The 21,418-nt window shown below is 47.4% G+C and overlaps 9 non-coding genes and 3 pseudogenes across 9 annotated transcripts; all 12 read right to left on the bottom strand.

Moving 5' to 3' along the window:
* Positions 1–1,774: 1,774 nt before the first annotated feature.
* On the bottom strand, positions 1,775–1,878 carry LOC142313456 (U2 spliceosomal RNA; annotated as a pseudogene).
* Positions 1,879–3,200: 1,322 nt separating this feature from the next.
* LOC142313405 (U2 spliceosomal RNA) lies at positions 3,201–3,385 on the bottom strand. Its single transcript, XR_012754447.1, has one exon. It is a non-coding gene; the product is annotated as a U2 spliceosomal RNA (small nuclear RNA).
* Positions 3,386–4,910: 1,525 nt separating this feature from the next.
* Positions 4,911–5,101, bottom strand: LOC142313630 (U2 spliceosomal RNA). Its single transcript, XR_012754616.1, has one exon. It is a non-coding gene; the product is annotated as a U2 spliceosomal RNA (small nuclear RNA).
* Positions 5,102–6,421: 1,320 nt separating this feature from the next.
* LOC142313404 (U2 spliceosomal RNA) lies at positions 6,422–6,606 on the bottom strand. The gene has a single exon (XR_012754446.1). It is a non-coding gene; the product is annotated as a U2 spliceosomal RNA (small nuclear RNA).
* Positions 6,607–8,131: 1,525 nt separating this feature from the next.
* Positions 8,132–8,322, bottom strand: LOC142313628 (U2 spliceosomal RNA). The gene has a single exon (XR_012754615.1). It is a non-coding gene; the product is annotated as a U2 spliceosomal RNA (small nuclear RNA).
* Positions 8,323–9,642: 1,320 nt separating this feature from the next.
* LOC142313627 (U2 spliceosomal RNA) lies at positions 9,643–9,833 on the bottom strand. The gene has a single exon (XR_012754614.1). It is a non-coding gene; the product is annotated as a U2 spliceosomal RNA (small nuclear RNA).
* A 1,323-nt stretch (positions 9,834–11,156) lies between these two features.
* LOC142313415 (U2 spliceosomal RNA) lies at positions 11,157–11,354 on the bottom strand. The gene has a single exon (XR_012754453.1). It is a non-coding gene; the product is annotated as a U2 spliceosomal RNA (small nuclear RNA).
* A 1,500-nt stretch (positions 11,355–12,854) lies between these two features.
* Positions 12,855–13,051, bottom strand: LOC142313407 (U2 spliceosomal RNA). Its single transcript, XR_012754448.1, has one exon. It is a non-coding gene; the product is annotated as a U2 spliceosomal RNA (small nuclear RNA).
* A 697-nt stretch (positions 13,052–13,748) lies between these two features.
* LOC142313475 (U2 spliceosomal RNA) lies at positions 13,749–13,890 on the bottom strand (annotated as a pseudogene).
* Positions 13,891–15,220: 1,330 nt separating this feature from the next.
* LOC142313390 (U2 spliceosomal RNA) lies at positions 15,221–15,418 on the bottom strand. Its single transcript, XR_012754435.1, has one exon. It is a non-coding gene; the product is annotated as a U2 spliceosomal RNA (small nuclear RNA).
* Positions 15,419–16,115: 697 nt separating this feature from the next.
* On the bottom strand, positions 16,116–16,257 carry LOC142313474 (U2 spliceosomal RNA; annotated as a pseudogene).
* A 1,317-nt stretch (positions 16,258–17,574) lies between these two features.
* LOC142313375 (U2 spliceosomal RNA) lies at positions 17,575–17,767 on the bottom strand. Its single transcript, XR_012754422.1, has one exon. It is a non-coding gene; the product is annotated as a U2 spliceosomal RNA (small nuclear RNA).
* Between the last annotated feature and the right edge of the window lie 3,651 nt (positions 17,768–21,418).

Genomic DNA, 21,418 nt, shown 5'->3' with positions numbered 1-21,418 from the left:
GTCAATGTTAGCAGTCATTGGAGGGAAGAGAGAGTTAGTGCAGGCGATGTGCCTTAGTTACCACTCCGGTCGGGCGGTTCTTCTTCTTTGGTGTCTGTCGGTGATGGTATCACCAGCAGACCTTCTTCTTCTAGCCGGTCGAGTAGAGATGTTGCCTCAGTGGCTTCCGACTCCTCCATTTCTTCTTCGGACACCAGGGACTCCACCATCTGCTCCAACACATCTGGTTCCGGGAGGAGGTCGTCCTCCTCTTCCTGGGTTGGATTGAGATCCACAATGAACAACTTGGAATGTTCTGCGACAGGACTATCTTCCAACTGCCTCTTCCTTTGGCTTGTACCTGAGGAGACAAGAGCTGGAAAATCCTTCTCGGTGAAAGGTGCAGGGGTGCTGAGGCCCTCTGCTCTCATGGTCTGGGGAGGGAGAGTGGGCTTTGGAGGGGGGGTAAGGGCACCGACTGAGGAGTAGGGAAAAGAGGTGGAGGTGGTGGAATCCTCAGTGGGGTTGGCCGGGGGTAAAGGGGTTTGGACAGGGGTGACAGGGGGGGGGACCAGGGAGGGGGCAGCAGTTTTCTTACCCTTCTTCCTGGACTCCGTGGCCGCTGGGGCTTTGGCTGGAGCCGCGGTCACCGGGTTCTTGGCCGCCTTGGCCTCTGTGGCTTTGGTCGTAGCTGCCTTAGTCGACGAGGCTGCGACTACCCGAGCCTGGGTCGCCGCAGCCACCCTTGCCCAGGATTTCTCTCGTTGTGGGCAGTCCTTGTAAAGGTGGGCCGCCAGTCCACATAAGTTGCAGGTCATCTTCTTCGGACAATCCTTGGAGCTGTGTCCCGTCACCCGGCAAACCCTGCAGGCGTCCTCCTGGCAGGTCTTCATCGAATGCCCTTTCCCACCACATTTCCTGCAGTTGTGTGGCATGTCCGGGTAGTAGATGAGACCAAAGGAGTTTCCCAGAGAGAATGTCGGGGGCAGGTGCTGAAGGCCGTCCTCGGATGCTAGTTCCCTGTGGAGCCGAACGGTTACTGACCACTTACCCGTCCAGAATCCGCTGCCGTTAAGGATGTGGGATGGTTCCCTCACCACTGTGCAGAAGCGTCCCAGGAACGTGGATATGTCTCTTCCTGGGGTGTGCGGGTTCCGCATGGAGACCGTGATCCTCTTCTCATCCCTCTGTATAGGACAGGATCCTAAAAAAGAATGAAAAGGGGAGTCCGGCATCGCCGCGTTCATCGCCTCCCAGTATCTCCTGCAGGCATTCACCGTGGCAAAGGTTACCAGAAAGATGCCAGTCATGAAGGTCTGGACACTCAGGGTTTCCGCCCTGGAGAAGCCCTGATCCAGAATCATCTTCTTGCAGAACACGTCGCTGGACATGTCCGGCAACCTACCATCCACCGCCTTTAGCTTCAGGGCGACCGTCTGCCGCATCCAAGGCTCCAGGGTTGGAGCCTTTTCAGGCGGCGTCCGGGCTCCCTCCGGCTGGCCGGCGTCGGAGGTAGGGGCCTCTTGGGCCGAAGAAGCCTCTGGATGAGCCTTCCTGGAGGTCCCTGGGTCCTGAGCCTTCTTGGCTGCCTTCTCTGGCTTGCTTGCCATGGCTGGTTCCTGCTTGAGTTCCCGGAGCTGGATCTTGGATTCTTCTCCGGGTGTCTTCTCCCGCTGTGTTCCTCCTCGAAGTTCCTCTGGTCTCCCCAAGTCTTCTCCGAGCCTTCGGCTTCTTGCTTCTTTCTGCCAAGCTCTTCTTCCGTCCGATCTCCCTCTTTCGGTCTCGGCTGGGCTTCGGAGCTTGTCTCCCTGATCGTATCTCGTCAAGTGTAGCTAGCTCAGTTTGCTCTGATAAGAACAGATACTACACTTGATCTTAGCCAAAAGGCCGAGAAGCGATAACCAGAATTGGTTTGGGCCTCGAGTGGCACCCTGGCCTATGCCGGACACATCTTAGGGAGAGGGAGACAAACCCACGCCTACAGAAGACATTTTGTCACCCAAGCCAACCCTTGAAAAGGCTGCTTTGCAGAGCAAAAACAAGAAGAATGGTGCATTTTGCAGCCGCCGCCCACTGCAATGAATCTGAATAACTCCTCCTTTTGGGCACAAGCACCTCCCCTCCCCCCCCCCCTTGCAGTCTTTCCAATTCATGGTACAAAAAGACGGACAGGACAGGTTGCCTGACTTTCCATCACTGCTACCCTTTGCCATCCTTACCTGTAGAAAGCCCTTTCATCATCCCCAAACCCTAATCTTTTCCCTTCCCTTCCCAGCCCCAAACCCTGCCCTCTGTACCCGTCTCACCACCCGCATCCCTTCTCCTGTCATTCCCCTAGCACCCGGAAAAAAAAAGAGCTTGCCCCCTCCTTCCACTAGCCCACCCTCCCACCCAAAGAACAACTTCTGCTGCGCAGCTGGCTTTCTAGGCAGCAGCGCTATTGTGATGTCAGCGGGGGGCATTGTGACAAGCCGCCAGTGTTCCGTCTCTTCATGTTGTGCACTGTTCAAACGGAAAATACATCAACAGGCAGGCTACAGAAAAGCTTACTAACAAAGGTTAGAGAGGGGCTTTCTCAGAGGGCTTTTTACAGTTTGTCTATTCCCAATTAGCCGGTTTAGTATACTTAATGAAAGTACTAATTCTTTCATAGGCCGCCCATTCTTAGTATTTGACGTTCCTTATATTGTGGTATCAGGCTTCGCAGCAGGTTGCAACACATTCATCACCCATGACTGTCCCCAATTGGGCTCAGAAGCTAAATGTCTATCATGACCACTCTTTTAGAATGTCCAAGAGCAAGCAAACTCTTCCTCCAGGAGGGGGAGCCAACAGACCACTAAAGACAGCATCATTGCTCAAAGAAAACACCAAACAACAATGCATGATAGGAATAAACAGGTAACTTTATTTGGAGTGGAAGCGGAGAGATAGCACCAGATGCCAATTGTAGATCTTCTCACACCTGTGGTCACTGCAGCAGCTGAATCCACTTTGTCCAAAAGGGATCTGTTCCATTCAATTGCACATGATCTAGATTAGACTGAGAATAAGATACTGCACGGGACATAGCAGAGTTGGTGAAGTTGAGTGGTGATGAGTTTGCTATTTGGATGAATAAAGCAAGTAAAAAGTGTGAAAGATAAAAATTCATTTCAATTCATTAATCGGGCTAATATGAATCAGGTGAATTGAGTTCTGCTTTTGGAAACTGGGTTAAGAAGGGGTGCACCGGTCCTGGAGGTACTGCAATACCAGGTCAATGCGTGGAGTGGACAGAGCAAGCTCTTTTTCCATCTCCCTGTTCTAAAAATCCATTTAATATATGGTCCCCAGATAGGGGACGTATCAGATATTAAACTGATAAGAACAGATGAGATTACATCCGCAAATTTCAGAAAACGGTCATCGGCCACCACACAAAAGCGCAGTGCCGCAGGTGATCGCCTCCCGAGCCCAGGAACCACCAGCCATAAGGGGACGTAAGCACCAAAAGGCGCAACAATCCCCGAGGCCGGCGGTTGTGCAAGCCCGGGCCCCTCCCAGCCAAGACCAAGGCAAACCCAATGAAGGGACTACACTTGATCTTAGCCAAAAGGCCGAGAAGCGATAACCAGAATTGGTTTGGGCCTCGAGTGGCACCCTGGCCTATGCCGGACACATCTTAGGGAGAGGGAGACAAACCCACGCCTACAGAAGACATTTTGTCACCCAAGCCAACCCTTGAAAAGGCTGCTTTGCAGTGCAAAAACAAGAAGAATGGTGCATTTTGCAGCCGCCGTCCACTGCAATGAATCTGAATAACTCCTCCTTTTGGGCACAAGCACCTCCCCTCCCCCCCCTTGCAGTCTTTCCAATTCATGGTACAAAAAGACGGACAGGACAGGTTGCCTGACTTTCCGTCACTGCTACCCTTTGCCATCCTTACCTGTAGAAAGCCCTTTCATCATCCCCAAACCCCAATCTTTTCCCTTCCCTTCCCAGCCCCAAACCCTGCCCTCTGTACCCATCTCACCACCCGCATCCCTTCTCCTGTCATTCCCCTAGCACCCGGAAAAAAAAAAGAGCTTGCCCCCTCCTTCCACTAGCCCACCCTCCCACCCAAAGAACAACTTCTGCTGCGCAGCTGGCTTTCTAGGCAGCAGCGCTATTGTGATGTCAGCGGGGGGCATTGTGACAAGCCGCCAGTGTTCCGTCTCTTCAAGTTGTGCACTGTTCAAACGGAAAATACATCAACAGGCAGGCTACAGAAAAGCTTCCTAACAAAGGTTAGAGAGGGGCTTTCTCAGAGGGCTTTTTACAGTTTGTCTATTCCCAATTAGCCGGTTTAGTATACTTAATGAAAGTACTAATTCTTTCATAGGCCGCCCATTCTTAGTATTTGACGTTCCTTATATTGTGGTATCAGGCTTCGCAGCAGGTTGCAACACATTCATCACCCATGACTGTCCCCAATTGGGCTCAGAAGCTAAATGTCTATCATGACCACTCTTTTAGAATGTCCAAGAGCAAGCAAACTCTTCCTCCAGGAGGGGGAGCCAACAGACCACTAAAGACAGCATCATTGCTCAAAGAAAACACCAAACAACAATGCATGATAGGAATAAACAGGTAACTTTATTTGGAGTGGAAGCGGAGAGATAGCACCAGATGCCAATTGTAGATCTTCTCACACCTGTGGTCACTGCAGCAGCTGAATCCACTTTGTCCAAAAGGGATCTGTTCCATTCAATTGCACATGATCTAGATTAGACTGAGAATAAGATACTGCACGGGACATAGCAGAGTTGGTGAAGTTGAGTGGTGATGAGTTTGCTATTTGGATGAATAAAGCAAGTAAAAAGTGTGAAAGATAAAAATTAATTTCAATTCATTAATCGGGCTAATATGAATCAGGTGAATTGAGTTCTGCTTTTGGAAACTGGGTTAAGAAGGGGTGCACCGGTCCTGGAGGTACTGCAATACCAGGTCAATGCGTGGAGTGGACAGAGCAAGCTCTTTTTCCATCTCCCTGTTCTAAAAATCCATTTAATCTATGGTCCCCAGATAGGGGACGTATCAGATATTAAACTGATAAGAACAGATACTACACTTGATCTTAGCCAAAAAGCCGAGAAGCGATAACCAGAATTGGTTTGGGCCTCGAGTGGCACCCTGGCCTATGCCGGACACATCTTAGGGAGAGGGAGACAAACCCACGCCTACAGAAGACATTTTGTCACCCAAGCCAACCCTTGAAAAGGCTGCTTTGCAGAGCAAAAACAAGAAGAATGGTGCATTTTGCAGCCGCCGCCCACTGCAATGAATCTGAATAACTCCTCCTTTTGGGCACAAGCACCTCCCCTCCCCCCCCCTTGCAGTCTTTCCAATTCATGGTACAAAAAGACGGACAGGACAGGTTGCCTGACTTTCCGTCACTGCTACCCTTTGCCATCCTTACCTGTAGAAAGCCCTTTCATCATCCCCAAACCCTAATCTTTTCCCTTCCCTTCCCAGCCCCAAACCCTGCCCTCTGTACCCGTCTCACCACCCGCATCCCTTCTCCTGTCATTCCCCTAGCACCCAGAAAAAAAAAGAGCTTGCCCCCTCCTTCCACTAGCCCACCCTCCCACCCAAAGAACAACTTCTGCTGCGCAGCTGGCTTTCTAGGCAGCAGCGCTATTGTGATGTCAGCGGGGGGCATTGTGACAAGCCGCCAGTGTTCCGTCTCTTCATGTTGTGCACTGTTCAAACGGAAAATACATCAACAGGCAGGCTACAGAAAAGCTTACTAACAAAGGTTAGAGAGGGGCTTTCTCAGAGGGCTTTTTACAGTTTGTCTATTCCCAATTAGCCGGTTTAGTATACTTAATGAAAGTACTAATTCTTTCATAGGCCGCCCATTCTTAGTATTTGACGTTCCTTATATTGTGGTATCAGTCTTCGCAGCAGGTTGCAACACATTCATCACCCATGACTGTCCCCAATTGGGCTCAGAAGCTAAATGTCTATCATGACCACTCTTTTAGAATGTCCAAGAGCAAGCAAACTCTTCCTCCAGGAGGGGGAGCCAACAGACCACTAAAGACAGCATCATTGCTCAAAGAAAACACCAAACAACAATGCATGATAGGAATAAACAGGTAACTTTATTTGGAGTGGAAGCGGAGAGATAGCACCAGATGCCAATTGTAGATCTTCTCACACCTGTGGTCACTGCAGCAGCTGAATCCACTTTGTCCAAAAGGGATCTGTTCCATTCAATTGCACATGATCTAGATTAGACTGAGAATAAGATACTGCACGGGACATAGCAGAGTTGGTGAAGTTGAGTGGTGATGAGTTTGCTATTTGGATGAATAAAGCAAGTAAAAAGTGTGAAAGATAAAAATTCATTTCAATTCATTAATCGGGCTAATATGAATCAGGTGAATTGAGTTCTGCTTTTGGAAACTGGGTTAAGAAGGGGTGCACCGGTCCTGGAGGTACTGCAATACCAGGTCAATGCGTGGAGTGGACAGAGCAAGCTCTTTTTCCATCTCCCTGTTCTAAAAATCCATTTAATATATGGTCCCCAGATAGGGGACGTATCAGATATTAAACTGATAAGAACAGATGAGATTACATCCGCAAATTTCAGAAAACGGTCATCGGCCACCACACAAAAGCGCAGTGCCGCAGGTGATCGCCTCCCGAGCCCAGGAACCACCAGCCATAAGGGGACGTAAGCACCAAAAGGCGCAACAATCCCCGAGGCCGGCGGTTGTGCAAGCCCGGGCCCCTCCCAGCCAAGACCAAGGCAAACCCAATGAAGGGACTACACTTGATCTTAGCCAAAAGGCCGAGAAGCGATAACCAGAATTGGTTTGGGCCTCGAGTGGCACCCTGGCCTATGCCGGACACATCTTAGGGAGAGGGAGACAAACCCACGCCTACAGAAGACATTTTGTCACCCAAGCCAACCCTTGAAAAGGCTGCTTTGCAGTGCAAAAACAAGAAGAATGGTGCATTTTGCAGCCGCCGTCCACTGCAATGAATCTGAATAACTCCTCCTTTTGGGCACAAGCACCTCCCCTCCCCCCCCTTGCAGTCTTTCCAATTCATGGTACAAAAAGACGGACAGGACAGGTTGCCTGACTTTCCGTCACTGCTACCCTTTGCCATCCTTACCTGTAGAAAGCCCTTTCATCATCCCCAAACCCCAATCTTTTCCCTTCCCTTCCCAGCCCCAAACCCTGCCCTCTGTACCCATCTCACCACCCGCATCCCTTCTCCTGTCATTCCCCTAGCACCCGGAAAAAAAAAAGAGCTTGCCCCCTCCTTCCACTAGCCCACCCTCCCACCCAAAGAACAACTTCTGCTGCGCAGCTGGCTTTCTAGGCAGCAGCGCTATTGTGATGTCAGCGGGGGGCATTGTGACAAGCCGCCAGTGTTCCGTCTCTTCAAGTTGTGCACTGTTCAAACGGAAAATACATCAACAGGCAGGCTACAGAAAAGCTTCCTAACAAAGGTTAGAGAGGGGCTTTCTCAGAGGGCTTTTTACAGTTTGTCTATTCCCAATTAGCCGGTTTAGTATACTTAATGAAAGTACTAATTCTTTCATAGGCCGCCCATTCTTAGTATTTGACGTTCCTTATATTGTGGTATCAGGCTTCGCAGCAGGTTGCAACACATTCATCACCCATGACTGTCCCCAATTGGGCTCAGAAGCTAAATGTCTATCATGACCACTCTTTTAGAATGTCCAAGAGCAAGCAAACTCTTCCTCCAGGAGGGGGAGCCAACAGACCACTAAAGACAGCATCATTGCTCAAAGAAAACACCAAACAACAATGCATGATAGGAATAAACAGGTAACTTTATTTGCAGTGGAAGCGGAGAGATAGCACCAGATGCCAATTGTAGATCTTCTCACACCTGTGGTCACTGCAGCAGCTGAATCCACTTTGTCCAAAAGGGATCTGTTCCATTCAATTGCACATGATCTAGATTAGACTGAGAATAAGATACTGCACGGGACATAGCAGAGTTGGTGAAGTTGAGTGGTGATGAGTTTGCTATTTGGATGAATAAAGCAAGTAAAAAGTGTGAAAGATAAAAATTAATTTCAATTCATTAATCGGGCTAATATGAATCAGGTGAATTGAGTTCTGCTTTTGGAAACTGGGTTAAGAAGGGGTGCACCGGTCCTGGAGGTACTGCAATACCAGGTCAATGCGTGGAGTGGACAGAGCAAGCTCTTTTTCCATCTCCCTGTTCTAAAAATCCATTTAATCTATGGTCCCCAGATAGGGGACGTATCAGATATTAAACTGATAAGAACAGATACTACACTTGATCTTAGCCAAAAAGCCGAGAAGCGATAACCAGAATTGGTTTGGGCCTCGAGTGGCACCCTGGCCTATGCCGGACACATCTTAGGGAGAGGGAGACAAACCCACGCCTACAGAAGACATTTTGTCACCCAAGCCAACCCTTGAAAAGGCTGCTTTGCAGAGCAAAAACAAGAAGAATGGTGCATTTTGCAGCCGCCGCCCACTGCAATGAATCTGAATAACTCCTCCTTTTGGGCACAAGCACCTCCCCTCCCCCCCCCTTGCAGTCTTTCCAATTCATGGTACAAAAAGACGGACAGGACAGGTTGCCTGACTTTCCGTCACTGCTACCCTTTGCCATCCTTACCTGTAGAAAGCCCTTTCATCATCCCCAAACCCTAATCTTTTCCCTTCCCTTCCCAGCCCCAAACCCTGCCCTCTGTACCCGTCTCACCACCCGCATCCCTTCTCCTGTCATTCCCCTAGCACCCAGAAAAAAAAAGAGCTTGCCCCCTCCTTCCACTAGCCCACCCTCCCACCCAAAGAACAACTTCTGCTGCGCAGCTGGCTTTCTAGGCAGCAGCGCTATTGTGATGTCAGCGGGGGGCATTGTGACAAGCCGCCAGTGTTCCGTCTCTTCATGTTGTGCACTGTTCAAACGGAAAATACATCAACAGGCAGGCTACAGAAAAGCTTACTAACAAAGGTTAGAGAGGGGCTTTCTCAGAGGGCTTTTTACAGTTTGTCTATTCCCAATTAGCCGGTTTAGTATACTTAATGAAAGTACTAATTCTTTCATAGGCCGCCCATTCTTAGTATTTGACGTTCCTTATATTGTGGTATCAGTCTTCGCAGCAGGTTGCAACACATTCATCACCCATGACTGTCCCCAATTGGGCTCAGAAGCTAAATGTCTATCATGACCACTCTTTTAGAATGTCCAAGAGCAAGCAAACTCTTCCTCCAGGAGGGGGAGCCAACAGACCACTAAAGACAGCATCATTGCTCAAAGAAAACACCAAACAACAATGCATGATAGGAATAAACAGGTAACTTTATTTGGAGTGGAAGCAGAGAGATAGCACCAGATGCCAATTGTAGATCTTCTCACACCTGTGGTCACTGCAGCAGCTGAATCCACTTTGTCCAAAAGGGATCTGTTCCATTCAATTGCACATGATCTAGATTAGACTGAGAATAAGATACTGCACGGGACATAGCAGAGTTGGTGAAGTTGAGTGGTGATGAGTTTGCTATTTGGATGAATAAAGCAAGTAAAAAGTGTGAAAGATAAAAATTCATTTCAATTCATTAATCGGGCTAATATGAATCAGGTGAATTGAGTTCTGCTTTTGGAAACTGGGTTAAGAAGGGGTGCACCGGTCCTGGAGGTACTGCAATACCAGGTCAATGCGTGGAGTGGACAGAGCAAGCTCTTTTTCCATCTCCCTGTTCTAAAGATCCATTTAATATATGGTCCCCAGATAGGGGACGTATCAGATATTAAACTGATAAGAACAGATACTACACTTGATCTTAGCCAAAAGGCCGAGAAGCGATAACCAGAATTGGTTTGGGCCTCGAGTGGCATCCTGGCCTATGCCGGACACATCTTAGGGAGAGGGAGACAAACCCACACCTACAGAAGACATTTTGTCACCCAAGCCAACCCTTGAAAAGGCTGCTTTGCAGAGCAAAAACAAGAAGAATGGTGCATTTTGCAGCCGCCGCCCACTGCAATGAATCTGAATAACTCCTCCTTTTGGGCACAAGCACCTCCCCTCCCCCCTTCCCCTTGCAGTCTTTCCAATTCATGGTACAAAAAGACGGACAGGACAGGTTGCCTGACTTTCCGTCACTGCTACCCTTTGCCATCCTTACCTGTAGAAAGCCCTTTCATCATCCCCAAACCCTAATCTTTTCCCTTCCCTTCCCAGCCCCAAACCCTGCCCTCTGTACCCGTCTCACCACCCGCATCCCTTCTCCTGTCATTCCCCTAGCACCCGGAAAAAAAAAGAGCTTGCCCCCTCCTTCCACTAGCCCACCCTCCCACCCAAAGAACAACTTCTGCTGCGCAGCTGGCTTTCTAGGCAGCAGCGCTATTGTGATGTCAGCGGGGGGCATTGTGACAAGCCGCCAGTGTTCCGTATCTTCATGTTGTGCACAGTTCAAACGGAAAATACATCAACAGGCAGGCTACAGAAAAGCTTACTAACAAAGGTTAGAGAGGGGCTTTCTCAGAGGGCTTTTTACAGTTTGTCTATTCCCAATTAGCCGGTTTAGTATACTTAATGAAAGTACTAATTCTTTCATAGGCCGCCCATTCTTAGTATTTGACGTTCCTTATATTGTGGTATCAGGCTTCGCAGCAGGTTGCAACACATTCATCACCCATGACTGTCCCCAATTGGGCTCAGAAGCTAAATGTCTATCATGACCACTCTTTTAGAATGTCCAAGAGCAAGCAAACTCTTCCTCCAGGAGGGGGAGCCAACAGACCACTAAAGACAGCATCATTGCTCAAAGAAAACACCAAACAACAATGCATGATAGGAATAAACAGGTAACTTTATTTGGAGTGGAAGCAGAGAGATAGCACCAGATGCCAATTGTAGATCTTCTCACACCTGTGGTCACTGCAGCAGCTGAATCCACTTTGTCCAAAAGGGATCTGTTCCATTCAATTGCACATGATCTAGATTAGACTGAGAATAAGATACTGCACGGGACATAGCAGAGTTGGTGAAGTTGAGTGGTGATGAGTTTGCTATTTGGATGAATAAAGCAAGTAAAAAGTGTGAAAGATAAAAATTCATTTCAATTCATTAATCGGGCTAATATGAATCAGGTGAATTGAGTTCTGCTTTTGGAAACTGGGTTAAGAAGGGGTGCACCGGTCCTGGAGGTACTGCAATACCAGGTCAATGCGTGGAGTGGACAGAGCAAGCTCTTTTTCCATCTCCCTGTTCTAAAAATCCATTTAATATATGGTCCCCAGATAGGGGACGTATCAGATATTAAACTGATAAGAACAGATTTTTTTTTTTTTTTTTTTTTTTGAAGGATGAGTTTGAAAATAATAAAGTGACCGCCTCTCGTTGCCCAGGTAACCGTCCGTCACAAGAGGGCTATGACATCCTACGATGCACACTCCCCCAAGGCCAGCAGTTGTGCAATACCCTGGCACCTTTCAGCACCAACCAAGGTAGTACCCTCCCAAACTACACTTGATCTTAGCCAAAAGGCCGAGAAGCGATAACCAGAATTGGTTTGGGCCTCGAGTGGCACCCTGGCCTATGCCGGACACATCTTAGGGAGAGGGAGACAAACCCACGCCTACAGAAGACATTTTGTCACCCAAGCCAACCCTTGAAAAGGCTGCTTTGCAGAGCAAAAACAAGAAGAATGGTGCATTTTGCAGCCGCCGCCCACTGCAATGAATCTGAATAACTCCTCCTTTTGGGCACAAGCACCTCCCCTTCCCCCCCCCCCCTTGCAGTCTTTCCAATTCATGGTACAAAAAGATGGACAGGACAGGTTGCCTGACTTTCCGTCACTGCTACCCTTTGCCATCCTTACCTGTAGAAAGCCCTTTCATCATCCCCAAACCCTAATCTTTTCCCTTCCCTTCCCAGCCCCAAACCCTGCCCTCTGTACCCGTCTCACCACCCGCATCCCTTCTCCTGTCATTCCCCTAGCACCCGGAAAAAAAAAGAGCTTGCCCCCTCCTTCCACTAGCCCACCCTCCCACCCAAAGAACAACTTCTGCTGCGCAGCTGGCTTTCTAGGCAGCAGCGCTATTGTGATGTCAGCGGGGGGCATTGTGACAAGCCGCCAGTGTTCCGTCTCTTCATGTTGTGCACTGTTCAAACGGAAAATACATCAACAGGCAGGCTACAGAAAAGCTTACTAACAAAGGTTAGAGAGGGGCTTTCTCAGAGGGCTTTTTACAGTTTGTCTATTCCCAATTAGCCGGTTTAGTATACTTAATGAAAGTACTAATTCTTTCATAGGCCGCCCATTCTTAGTATTTGACGTTCCTTATATTGTGGTATCAGGCTTCGCAGCAGGTTGCAACACATTCATCACCCATGACTGTCCCCAATTGGGCTCAGAAGCTAAATGTCTATCATGACCACTCTTTTAGAATGTCCAAGAGCAAGCAAACTCTTCCTCCAGGAGGGGGAGCCAACAGACCACTAAAGACAGCATCATTGCTCAAAGAAAACACCAAACAACAATGCATGATAGGAATAAACAGTTAACTTTATTTGGAGTGGAAGCAGAGAGATAGCACCAGATGCCATTTGTAGATCTTCTCACACCTGTGGTCACTGCAGCAGCTGAATCCACTTTGTCCAAAAGGGATCTGTTCCATTCAATTGCACATGATCTAGATTAGACTGAGAATAAGATACTGCACGGGACATAGCAGAGTTGGTGAAGTTGAGTGGTGATGAGTTTGCTATTTGGATGAATAAAGCAAGTAAAAAGTGTGAAAGATAAAAATTCATTTCAATTCATTAATTGGGCTAATATGAATCAGGTGAATTGAGTTCTGCTTTTGGAAACTGGGTTAAGAAGGGGTGCACCGGTCCTGGAGGTACTGCAATACCAGGTCAATGCGTCGAGTGGACAGAGCAAGCTCTTTTTCCATCTCCCTGTTCTAAAAATCCATTTAATATATGGTCCCCAGATAGGGGACGTATCAGATATTAAACTGATAAGAACAGATTTTTTGATTTAATGAAGCTTTCCAAAGCACCGCAAAAATGCATGACCGAAGTCACACCAAAAACAGTGCAAAGGCTAGGATTCGTGTGGACCCCTCCGTGAGAAGAGGATCCCCAAAAATCAACCCCGTCCCTCCGAGCCAGAAGGCCACAGCAAGGGTCAGGGATCTTCAGTGCTCCCCCAAGCCGAAGCCTGGTTGAGCCTTGTTGTTGCTCCCAGCGTCCACCAAGGCATCTTACCCAAGTGGAGTAGGGAGCTACTAGTCGTTGGTTTCGCAGCCGAGACTGCCCGGACCGTCAACCGGTGTTGGTTTCTCAGCCCAAGGCTGACCGGACCTCCAACCGGGTGTTGGTTTCTCAGCCCAAGGCTGACCGGACCTCCAACCGGGTGTTGGTTTCTCAGCCCAAGGCTAACCGGACCTCCAACCGGGTGTTGGTTTCTCAGCCAAAGCTGACCCGGACCTCCAACCGGGTGTTGGTTTCTCAGCCCAAAGCTGACCGGACCTCCGACCGGGATTATAAAAATTTCCCTTCTTAGCCAGAAGGCCGGGATAGGGCAATATGCTTGGAAAGTATGAATAGGCAAGGCGCGGCGTGCGACAGAGTCTGAGGCTTACCAGGGTCCCAACCTAGCAAGTTCAGACTCCCTCCAGGGTGTCCATTCCTGGGGCACATTGCACCATAACCCCCACACTTACTCAGTCTAATAGCCTCGATCCTGGTAGGGCCATGGTTTCCTCTAGATGGATATACTATCCTCCCAAAGTACTAACAAGCGCAACCTTCCAGTGTGCATTGCATCATCGTACTAAGGTGGCCGGAGCCTTAAACCACCTTTTCGAACGATACTACACTTGATCTTAGCCAAAAGGCCGAGAAGCGATAACCAGAATTGGTTTGGGCCTCGAGTGGCACCCTGGCCTATGCCGGACACATCTTAGGGAGAGGGAGACAAACCCACGCCTACAGAAGACATTTTGTCACCCAAGCCAACCCTTGAAAAGGCTGCTTTGCAGAGCAAAAACAAGAAGAATGGTGCATTTTGCAGCCACCGCCCACTGCAATGAATCTGAATAACTCCTCCTTTTGGGCACAAGCACCTCCCCTCCCAACCCCCCCCCCCCCCGTGCAGTCTTTCCAATTCATGGTACAAAAAGACGGACAGGACAGGTTGCCTGACTTTCCGTCACTGCTACCCTTTGCCATCCTTACCTGTAGAAAGCCCTTTCATCATCCCCAAACCCTAATCTTTTCCCTTCCCTTCCCAGCCCCAAACCCTGCCCTCTGTACCCGTCTCACCACCCGCATCCCTTCTCCTGTCATTCCCCTAGCACCCGGAAAAAAAAAGAGCTTGCCCCCTCCTTCCACTAGCCCACCCTCCCACCCAAAGAACAACTTCTGCTGCGCAGCTGGCTTTCTAGGCAGCAGCGCTATTGTGATGTCAGCGGGGGGCATTGTGACAAGCCGCCAGTGTTCCGTCTCTTCATGTTGTGCACTGTTCAAACGGAAAATACATCAACAGGCAGGCTACAGAAAAGCTTACTAACAAAGGTTAGAGAGGGGCTTTCTCAGAGGGCTTTTTACAGTTTGTCTATTCCCAATTAGCCGGTTTAGTATACTTAATGAAAGTACTAATTCTTTCATAGGCCGCCCATTCTTAGTATTTGACGTTCCTTATATTGTGGTATCAGGCTTCGCAGCAGGTTGCAACACATTCATCACCCATGACTGTCCCCAATTGGGCTCAGAAGCTAAATGTCTATCATGACCACTCTTTTAGAATGTCCAAGAGCAAGCAAACTCTTCCTCCAGGAGGGGGAGCCAACAGACCACTAAAGACAGCATCATTGCTCAAAGAAAACACCAAACAACAATGCATGATAGGAATAAACAGGTAACTTTATTTGGAGTGGAAGCAGAGAGATAGCACCAGATGCCAATTGTAGATCTTCTCACACCTGTGGTCACTGCAGCAGCTGAATCCACTTTGTCCAAAAGGGATCTGTTCCATTCAATTGCACATGATCTAGATTAGACTGAGAATAAGATACTGCACGGGACATAGCAGAGTTGGTGAAGTTGAGTGGTGATGAGTTTGCTATTTGGATGAATGAAGCAAGTAAAAAGTGTGAAAGATAAAAATTCATTTCAATTCATTAATCGGGCTAATATGAATCAGGTGAATTGAGTTCTGCTTTTGGAAACTGGGTTAAGAAGGGGTGCACCGGTCCTGGAGGTACTGCAATACCAGGTCAATGCGTGGAGTGGACAGAGCAAGCTCTTTTTCCATCTCCCTGTTCTAAAAATCCATTTAATATATGGTCCCCAGATAGGGGACGTATCAGATATTAAACTGATAAGAACAGATTTTTTGATTTAATGAAGCTTTCCAAAGCACCGCAAAAAATGCATGACCGAAGTCACACCAAAAACAGTGCAAAGGCTAGGATTCGTGTGGACCCCTCCGTGAGGAGAGGGTCCCCAAAAATCAACCCCGTCCCTCCGAGCCAGAAGGCCACAGCAAGGGTCAGGGATCTTCGGTGCTCCCCCAAGCCGAAGCCTGGTTGAGCCTTGTCGTTGCTCCCAGCGTCCATCCAGGCATCTTACCCAAGTGGAGTAGAGAGCTACTAGTTGTTGGTTTCGCAGCCGAAACTGCCCGGACCGTCAACCGGTGTTGGTTTCTCAGCCCAAGGCTAACCGGACCTCCAACCGGGTGTTGGTTTCTCAGCCGAAGCTGACCCGGACCTCCAACCGGGTGTTGGTTTCTCAGCCGAAGCTGACCCGGACCTCCAACCGGGTGTTGGTTTCTCAGCCGAAGCTGACCCGGACCTCCAACCGGGTGTTGGTTTCTCAGCCCAAAGCTGAACGGACCTCCGACCATGATTATAAAAATTTCCCTTCCTAGCCAGAAGGCCGGGATAGAGCAATATGCTCAGAAAGAATGAAAGGGCAAGGTACGGTGTGCTACAGAGCCCAAGGCTCGCCGGGGTCCCAAGCCAGCAAGCTCAGACTCACTCCAGGGTCGTCAATCCTGGGGCACATTGCACCATAGCCCCCACACTTACTCAGTCTAATAGCCTCGATCCTGGTAGGGCCATGGTTTCCTCTAGATGGATATACTATCCTCCCAAAGTACTAACAAGCGCAACCTTCCAGTGTGCATTGCATCATTGTACTAAGGTGGCCGGAGCCTTAAACCACCTTTTCGAACGATACTACACTTGATCTTAGCCAAAAGGCCGAGAAGCGATAACCAGAATTGGTTTGGGCCTCGAGTGGCACCCTGGTCTATGCCGGACACATCTTAGGGAGAGGGAGACAAACCCACGCCTACAGAAGACATTTTGTCACCCAAGCCAACCCTTGAAAAGGCTGCTTTGCAGAGCAAAAACAAGAAGAATGGTGCATTTTGCAGCCGCCGCCCACTGCAATGAATCTGAATAACTCCTCCTTTTGGGCACAAGCACCTCCCCCCCCCCTTGCAGTCTTTCCAATTCATGGTACAAAAAGACGGACAGGACAGGTTGCCTGACTTTCCGTCACTGCTACCCTTTGCCATCCTTACCTGTAGAAAGCCCTTTCATCATCCCCAAACCCTAATCTTTTCCCTTCCCTTCCCAGCCCCAAACCCTGCCCTCTGTACCCGTCTCACCACCCGCATCCCTTCTCCTGTCATTCCCCTAGCACCCGGAAAAAAAAAGAGCTTGCCCCCCTCCTTCCACTAGCCCACCCTCCCACCCAAAGAACAACTTCTGCTGCGCAGCTGGCTTTCTAGGCAGCAGCGCTATTGTGATGTCAGCGGGGGGCATTGTGACAAGCCGCCAGTGTTCCGTCTCTTCATGTTGTGCACTGTTCAAACGGAAAATACATCAACAGGCAGGCTACAGAAAAGCTTACTAACAAAGGTTAGAGAGGGGCTTTCTCAGAGGGCTTTTTACAGTTTGTCTATTCCCAATTAGCCGGTTTAGTATACTTAATGAAAGTACTAATTCTTTCATAGGCCGCCCATTCTTAGTATTTGACGTTCCTTATATTGTGGTATCAGGCTTCGCAGCAGGTTGCAACACATTCATCACCCATGACTGTCCCCAATTGGGCTCAGAAGCTAAATGTCTATCATGACCACTCTTTTAGAATGTCCAAGAGCAAGCAAACTCTTCCTCCAGGAGGGGGAGCCAACAGACCACTAAAGACAGCATCATTGCTCAAAGAAAACACCAAACAACAATGCATGATAGGAATAAACAAGTAACTTTATTTGGAGTGGAAGCAGAGAGATGGCACCAGATGCCAATTGTAGATCTTCTCACACCTGTGGTCACTGCAGCAGCTGAATCCACTTTGTCCAAAAGGGATCTGTTCCATTCAATTGCACATGATCTAGATTAGACTGAGAATAAGATACTGCACGGGACATAGCAGAGTTGGTGAAGTTGAGTTGTGATGAGTTTGCTATTTGGATGAATAAAGCAAGTAAAAAGTGTGAAAGATAAAAATTCATTTCAATTCATTAATCGGGCTAATATGAATCAGGTGAATTGAGTTCTGCTTTTGGAAACTGGGTTAAGAAGGGGTGCACCGGTCCTGGAGGTACTGCAATACCAGGTCAATGCGTGGAGTGGACAGAGCAAGCTCTTTTTCCATCTCCCTGTTCTAAAAATCCATTTAATATATGGTCCCCAGATAGGGGACGTATCAGATATTAAACTGATAAGAACAGATTTTTGATTTAATGAAGCTTTCCAAAGCACCACAAAAAATGCATGACCGAAGTCACACCAAAAACAGTGCAAAGGCTAGGATTCGTGTGGACCCCACCGTGAGGAGAGGGTCCCCAAAAATCAACCCCGTCCCTCCGAGCCAGAAGGCCACAGCAAGGGTCAGGGATCTTCGGTGCTCCCCCAAGCCGAAGCCTGGTTGAGCCTTGTCGTTGCTCCCAGCGTCCACCCAGGCATCTTACCCAAGTGGAGTAGAGAGCTACTAGTTGTTGGTTTCGCAGCCGAAACTGCCCGGACCGTCAACCGGTGTTGGTTTCTCAGCCCAAGGCTAACCGGACCTCCAACCGGGTGTTGGTTTCTCAGCCGAAGCTGACCCAGACCTCCAACCGGGTGTTGGTTTCTCAGCCGAAGCTGACCCGGACCTCCAACCGGGTGTTAGTTTCTCAGCCCAAAGCTGACCAGACCTCCGACCGGGATTATAAAAATTTCCCTTCCTAGCCAGAAGGCCGGGATAGGGTAATATGCTCAAAAAGTATGAAAAGGCAAGGTACGGTGTGCTACAGATAGCAATGGAAATTCCTTTCCTAATCCAGCAACAACGTCCAAAAAGTGTAATAATTTTTTTTTTTTTTTTTTAAAAACTCATTTTATTGGAAAAAAATGTTAAAACTAACATGCGTTAGAGGGACATCCAAGGTTAAAAGGCAACGTCTTACGCGTTTCAGGCCAGTGTGGCCCTTAGTCATAGACTTATGTTAACAGAATGAAACACATAATAAATAGGGAAAAAAAAAAAAAAACCACACCATCACCTTTGGGCGTACCAAATCTGGTCAAAGGTACACAGGTTCACTTGATTAGATTGACATGCATAGTAACATTGTAGTTAGTAAACTGACAGCAACAATTTAACCCCTTATTAAAAGGTACAACAATATTGTTATTGCTAGACTCAATCGATTTACATCATTATAAGGCAAATATACTCTAAAAAACTTTTGCAATCAAAAAATTATTGCAAAAAGAAAAAAAAAAACAAAAAAACAAAAAAAAAAAAACACCCAAGACATTATGACCAAAAAACATGCCTATATATAATCCATACATCACAACATTTAATATATATACATCAAATCACTTCTGATGTTCATACCTGTTGGCATGCAGGTGTTATAAGCCAATATCCACTTTGCTTCCCTATCCCGCAGCATGTGAATACGGTCACCGCCTCTTCTGGGAGAAAAAACCTGTTCTATTATGTTCACTCTAAGAGAACTGGTGTCCCCATTATGGTTATATAAAAAATGCTGTGATGCTCCCGATAGGTTTCTAGAGGTCGGATTTGAAATGTCATATAAATGTTCCCCAATGCGTTTTCTTAAGGCGCGGATTGTAGAGCCAACATATTGTATACAGCACTTCTCGCATGTTATCAAATAAACACAGTGGTCTGAACCACAGTTCACAAAGGAGTTAATTTTATAATGTTTTCCAGTACTGGAACTCACACTTTCTTTAGTATTATACATGTGTGAACACGTTCCACATTGCTTCTTGCCGCACCTAAAAGAACCGCATGTGGGAAGCCAATTTTTTACAGTGCTGGGTGCAGATTTCACCAGATATGCGTCGCTAGGCGAAATGAGACTGCCTATGGTAGGGGCACGTCTAGAGACAAATCGACAACCTGTATCCAAAATGTTTTTAAGAGTATCGTCCACTGATAAGATAGGCAAATATTTGCGTACAATCCCAATAATTTTACAAAAACTATTGCTATACTGAGTCGAAAAAACCGGTACACTAGTCTGATCTATCCCCTGTGTGACGGTTTTTGGTATCAAGTAATGAGCTCTGGACTCCATGTTCACTCTATTTTTTGCCCTATCTATTACCGCTTTGCCATAACCCCTATTCCTCAACCTACCATCAATTATTTCACATTCTTTTTCATAAGCCAACTCCGTGCTACAAGATCTCCTGGCCCTAATATATTCGCCTGTAGGTATGTTTTTCACTATATGCTTGGGGTGATGGCTAGTGGCATAGAGAAGGGAGTTCCCTGCTATGGCTTTTCTGTAGAGCTCAGAATTAACCCGTCCAGTTGCTGGATCACCAATAAGGGTGAGATCCAGGAAGGAGATGGACTCCTGCTGACTATGGGAAACAAATTTCAAATTGAACGCATTTGAGTTAATATAACTGAAAAAATCTGGTATGGTCGCCTCACTCCCGCGCCATATTATTAAAATATCGTCTATGAAACGACCATACCAGAATATATCAGAAAGGAAAGGGTTCCAAGAATTATAGATGAACTGCTTCTCCCACCAATTCATATATATGTTGGCTAATGAAGGTGAAAATTTGGCTCCCATACTGCAGCCGCAGATCTGGACATAAAACTGATTCAAAAAAACAAAATAATTATTTTTAAGCAAGAAAGAAATAACATCCAAAATAAAATCTTGCAAATTTTCTGAATAGTTTGTGCAGACCAGCATCTGTTCCTGCAGTGCAGTTAATGCCATGTTGTGGGGTATGGATGAATACAAAGCAGTAACATCACTGCATATCCATGAATAACTCTCTCGCCATTCAATTTTCTGCATCACATTAAGCACATGTTTTGAATCCCTAATGTACGCAGGAGAAGACTTCATCAATGGTTGTAATCTTTCGTCCAGCCATGTCCCAATGTTCTCAAAAAGGGACCCTATGCCAGACACGATGGGTCTGAATGGTGGTGGGAAAACCCCTTTGTGTGTCTTAGGCAAGGCATGGAACAGAGGGACCCTGGAGGACTCAGGGACCATATGTTCCAATTGCCTCTCAGTCAAAAGTCCCATGTTTACACCCCTTTGTAATAGCTGCTGCAGGTCTGTCCGTATTTTACTAGTTGGGTCACCACCAATTTTGCGGTATGTACATAGGTCACTCAACATAAGCTGTAACTGGTCCTCATAAAGATCCCGGTCCAGAATTACCACCGAACCGCCCTTGTCCGAGTTTTTAATAATTATCCTGTCATTGGATTTTAATTTTTTGAGGGCAGTGCGTTCTGGAATGGTCATGTTATCATTTTTTGCGGTTGCAATATCAGCTACATGCAGTTTTTTAAGCTCCTCAAACACCACATGTTGGTAGTCATCCATAGCTGATGACCTAGAAGCCAAGGGATAAAACTGAGGGTTTGGGACCCTGCTGGAAAAATCAGTATCAATAACTAGGTTCTCATCCCTCCCATTGTTGGTACTCAGGGAGTCCAGGTTTTGCAGAGTAACCTGTTCCATGAACATCAAGTCCTCAAATTGGTTACAACATGTTTTTTTCTTACCCATACCATAATTCTCCACTTCTGCTTGAAAAAAATGTTTTTTCACAGTTAGTTGCCTAACAAATTTATTAACATCTTTAAAAGTGGAGTACAAGTCGAAATTTCTGGTAGGTACGAAACTCAAGCCTTTTTTAAGTACATCAATCTCCTCTCCAGAGAGTATAGTAGCTGATAAATTAATCACTGTAAATTCGTTACCATCATTTATTTCCGGTTTCTGAAGGAGTAACCATGAGTTTTTGCTTGATTTATGCTTCCTCCCCGACCTCCTGGTGGGTTTTTGTTTTTTTCTCACTTCCTGACCTAAAAAATCGCTATTGCATTCTGATGTCGCAGCCAAGGATTCAGGATCTGATT

This window comes from Anomaloglossus baeobatrachus, chromosome 5, assembly GCF_048569485.1.
Source record: "Anomaloglossus baeobatrachus isolate aAnoBae1 chromosome 5, aAnoBae1.hap1, whole genome shotgun sequence".
Taxonomy (NCBI): domain Eukaryota; kingdom Metazoa; phylum Chordata; class Amphibia; order Anura; family Aromobatidae; genus Anomaloglossus; species Anomaloglossus baeobatrachus.
Note: the sequence above shows the minus strand (reverse complement) of the source record. Positions and strands in the feature narration are given on the sequence as shown.